Source organism: Penaeus japonicus, unplaced genomic scaffold (genome assembly GCF_977035675.1).
Source record: "Penaeus japonicus unplaced genomic scaffold, GWHDUDI00000001_assembly GWHDUDI00000031, whole genome shotgun sequence".
Classification (NCBI taxonomy): Eukaryota; Metazoa; Arthropoda; class Malacostraca; order Decapoda; family Penaeidae; genus Penaeus; species Penaeus japonicus.
In genome coordinates, this window is record NW_028234433.1 from 14498573 (window position 1) to 14503572 (window position 5000).

The following is a 5000-nucleotide window of genomic DNA, read 5'->3' on the forward strand; positions in this document are numbered from 1 at the left end:
CTCTCTCTCTCTCTCTCTCTCTCTCTTTCGCTTCACTCAAACCACTTGATGCATGACACATTCGCATGACACTATCGTTGCAACGAATCGGAAACTTGTTCATTTTCTCATCCGCGGATCACGATCAACGGAGGAGAAATCCTTAGAAAATTCTTAAGAAAAGAACCAAGGAATGCATAATGTCTTTACCCCCCCCCTACATCCCACCATCCCCACCATCACTACCTCCCGTCCCACCTCTATCACGTGTCATTAATTAAATCGGATTTTTTTTTTTTTTTTTTTTTTTTTAATCAAATGCATCTTGATGAACTTGTTAAGTGGCGTCTTTAATGTCAACTTATAATAAAGTTAATCAAGTAATTGGCTAATATTCATTATTATTTATTATTTTTTGTTTTAAACATAAATCCAGTTACCCTAGTAATGCGCGCGCGCGTGTGTGTGTTTGTGTGTGTGTGTGTGTGTGTGTGTGTGTGTGTGTGTGTGTGTGTGTGTGTGTGTGTGTGTGTGTGTGTGTGTGTGTGTGTCTGTGTGTCTGTGTGTCTGTGTGTGCGCGCGTGTGTGTGTGTGTATGTGTGTGTATGTGTGTGTATGTATGTATGCATGTGTGTGTGTATACATGCATGCATGTATGTATGTAGGTATGCGTATGTGAATGTGTGTCTGTGTATATGAATGTGAATGTGTGTGTGTGTGTGTGTGTGTGTGTGTGTGTGTGTGTGTGTGTGTGTGTGTGTGTGTGTGTGTGTGTGTGAGTGTATCTGTAGGTACAGGTTTTGTGTGAGAATGCGCACACGTATTCACAAGAATGCATGTGCTTGTCCGATCATGCACGTGTACGTTTTTTCTGATAACAATTATTTAAACTCGAAATTTTAGTCGCAGCAAAATGGAACTATACATTCACCAGCGACATTCTATCACCCTTTCATTCACAATTATTTTTTCCTTATTTATTTTCTTTAGCTTTTCTTCCCTCTCACTTGCCGGCGCCTTCTCGAAACTCACCTGTAAAGGAAGAGAAGTGGATATTAATATAATTATTAATTATTATAATTGTAATTATATAAGATATATAACGGTAAGGTAAACAACTTTAAAACTAATAAAAAATCAATATTTTCGCAAAAAACGGGGATAATGGTGATAGGACTCAAGACAAATAATATTCATGAAATGACTTCAACATGAAATGTCATGAAAATTATAAAATTAATCTAATCAGGTAATAGTAATAGTATCCATGGTAATAATAACAACAACAATAATAATAATAATAATAATAATAATAATAATAATAATAACAATAATAATAATAATAACAATAATAATGATAATGATAAAAAATAATAATAATCACCATCATCATCAGAATAATAATATTGGAGCTCATAATAATAATGATAATAATGATAATAATGATACTAATAATGGCTACTACTACTAAGAGTAATAATTACACAATCATTCTAATTTTATATCTACAGATATTCCTCGGTCAATGTCAGTTATGTACACATGCCTATATAGATACATACACAGATACACACATACATTGACGCACGCCCACACACACGAATGTCTGTATGTGTATATAAGCGGACATAAATCCCAGCGCCCCCTCGAGCCCAAAAGCAACTGCTGACAAAGAGGACTGCGAGGGGGGGGGGGGCAAGGTCAGGGGTCACAGGTTAGCCGCATCACCTGTAATCGTAGTCGTCTCATTTCCCGATCCCCTTCGCCGCCCCTTCCCCCAACCACCTCTCTTCCAACCACCTCTTCCTATGTCTTCTTTCTTTTATCATCTTTCCCCCTGTTCCTCCCTCTCTTACTATTACAATTATTCCTCTTCTTCTTCTTACCACTCCTCTCTTGCAAGCATATTTCCCTGTGTTTATATTCTTTCATATTCTCGTCCCCCTTCCTCTTTCTCCCACTATTACTATCATTCCTCTTCTTGTTTCTCATACTCCCTTCCTCTTATTTTCACCTTCTTCCTCCTTCATATTTCTTCCTTTTCCCTCGCTTCCTCTTATTTATACCCTCCTCCTTCATCGTACTTCTCCTTTCCCCCTCCCTCTCTCTCTCTCTCTCTCTCTCTCTCTCTCTCTCTCTCTCTCTCTCTCTCTCTCTCTCTCTCTCTCTCTCTCTCTCTCTCTCTCTCTCTCCCCCCCCCTTGCCACACAACCCCTCGACCTCCACTTCCCTAAAGTGTTTATCGCGCAGTTTCCACGCAGAGCAAAATCTCCTGTGGACATGATAATCCATCGGGGAATTATTCTGATAATCCCAACCTAGGTAATTTCTGTCATGCCCCGTAACATGTATATAATTTCACTGGCGGTACGCAGGCAGTTGTTCCGCGGAGCCAGCCGGGAAAGACAACGTTCCCCTCGTCACGAGAGGGAATAGGGCTCAATTCAAGATGTAATGCCTTGTATTAAACTACATATATCTTGGAGAGGAAATTACACGCCCAGTACTAACACGATTAACTCAATTTCGCGTCTTGAGAGCGGCGAGTGGAGGCGGCGCCCACGTGAAGAGAGGAAGAGGACCCTTAGCATGTGACCTCCGCCCCCGCCCATGCCTGAATAACGCCCATGACTCGGCTGCTTCGCCTACCGTTCGACCTTACCAAGTGGAGAGCCTTTGTGACCCTGCAGGCCAGAGGGCAAATCCGTAGCCCTTGCAATCAATTCGCTGTAAATCATCTGCATAAATAAGCATTCCTTCAGGTACGGCGATGGCATGTCACATTGTTCATCCGAAAAACGGCGGATTCGGAAGGGAGAGAGAATAAACGTCCGACCGGGATCCGTCATGTGACAGCGGCAGTGACACGAGCGCTTTCCGAGGGACGTCGCGGTGCTCACCCGAGCGCGACGCACGAGCACTGTCAACTTAATAGCGCAGTGGTAAAAACCTGACCAATGTCACGGTCGTTCCGTGTTCCCGTATCCACTCCCCACCCTCCACCCCCCTACCACACTGCCCCTGTGTTCCCAACCCCTTCCCTCTCTCTCCCCAATCCTACAGTCCCCTTAGGCACTCAGTCACCCCATCTCCACAACCCCCTTGTCCCCTCCCCCCCAACTCTACCCTTACCCCTACACCACCGGCCCCCTAACCCCTCCCTCCCTCTCCCCCCTCCATCCCTCCTCCACCGCCCTTGCACGCGCCGCCGTGAATCACAGGGTTGGTAATGTTACGGGTTAATCTACAGGCTCATTTTGTTGTACGAATAACAAATGGCCCATTATGTGAGTGCTCGTGCTTGTTCATCGCCGCGGACGCATCACAACAACATATCTTTCTATTTTCCTTTTTCCTGTTCCTTTGTTTTCGTTTATTCCTGATTTCTATTGTCTCCTTCGTCGAGTGTTTATTCTAGATTTTATATACCGAGGCGAAGATGAATTAGACAGATTGATGATGTTGATGTTGATAATTACATGAGAAGTACTTGAAATACAACGTTGTTATTCGGACCTGTTGCATTCAGTCAGTCATCACTAACCTCTCCAGTTCAGAAACTACCACATAGAAGAAACAGTAGTAGTTGTAGCAATCAGTAATGTAAAGAGTAATAGCAATAATAAAATTTGTAGAATTATTACTGCTTTTCTATCCATCCCTATCTTCCTTCGCATTCTCGTTTCCCCTTTCTTCTTCCTCTTCCACCCTGTCGTCTTCCCCTTATTCTTCATATTCCTTTCCTTTTCCCTTTTTTTTCTCTTCCTGTTCCTCCCTCTCTTCTTTTATTTCATCTTTTTCCTCTCTCTGCCTAATTTCCCCCCTTTTTTCTCCTCTTCTCCCTCCATCCCATCTCCTCTGTCCTTTTCCTCTTCTCCTTCCTTCTCACTTCCCCCATTTTCCTCTTTTCCCTTTCCCTCCATCCCCTCTTTCCTTTTCGTTCCTCTTAGATCTGTCCATGAGATTATTATCCTTTTTCTCTTCGCTTCATCAAGTTTCTTTAGCCTTTTTAAACGTGGGTCCAAAGACTGACTCACACTGATAGGCGTGAGGGAGTTGCAACCCAGCGTGAAGGAATTGTTGCGTGAGGGAAGGAGTTGCAACCCAGCGTGAAGGAATTGTTGCATGAGGGAAGGAGTTGCAATCCAGCGTGAAGGAATTGTTGCGTGAGGGAAGGAGTATGCAATCCAACGTGAAGGAATTGTTGCATGAGGGAAGGAGTTGCTATCCAGCGTGAACTAGTGGTTGCATTAGGAAGTTGCAACCAAGCATGAATGAGTGGTTGCTTGAGGGCAAGAATTGCAGTCCAGCCTGAATGAGTAATTGCATGAGGGAATAAGTTGTAATTCATCTTGATGGATTGGTTGCATGAGAGATGGAGTTTCAATCCAGCGTGAGGGAGTGGTTGCATGAGGGAATCAGTTGCAATCCAGTGTGATGGAGTGGTTGCACGAGGGAAGAAAATTCAATCCAGCGTGAGGGAGTGGTTGCACGAGGGAGGGAGCTTCAATCCAGCGTGAAGGAGTTGTTGCACGAGGGAACGGGTTCCTTGCAAGACAGACACGTATTGTTGCAGCGTGTGATGGACGGCGACCCGTTTGAGGAGGTGGCCGTTCTTCGCTGTCGGTGAAGAGGCCTTGTATAACGGTAATATCATCAATAGGGGTGATGACGACAACTTAAATGTGGGGATGGGGATGGTGATGATGATGAGGAGGATAATGGTGATGTTGATGATGTGGATAAAGATGATGATGATGAGGAGGAGGAGGATTATGATGGTGATGATGGTGGTGATGATGAAGAGGATGAGGATGGTGATGATGATGATGATAAAGATGATGAGAAGGAGGAGGATAATGTGATATTAATAATAATAATGAGGATAATTATAATAATAATAAAATGAGATAACAACAATAAATATCCCAAAATTGAACACTTTTCATGTTCATTGCGATGGCCGGGAATCGAACCCGGGCGTTAATAAAAGGTGAAGGAGGAGGAGAATAATGGTTATG

The 5000-nt window shown here is 43.4% G+C and overlaps 1 long non-coding RNA gene across 1 annotated transcript in view; it reads right to left on the reverse strand.

Annotated features, from left to right (window-relative positions):
• Positions 1 to 447: 447 nt before the first annotated feature.
• Positions 448 to 5000, reverse strand: part of LOC147468041 (uncharacterized) — an 85068-nt gene continuing 80515 nt past the window's right edge. Inside the window, exon 2 of the long non-coding RNA XR_015192614.1 lies at positions 448 to 1011. This is a non-coding gene — a long non-coding RNA (uncharacterized LOC147468041). The remainder of the gene's footprint in view (positions 1012 to 5000) is intronic.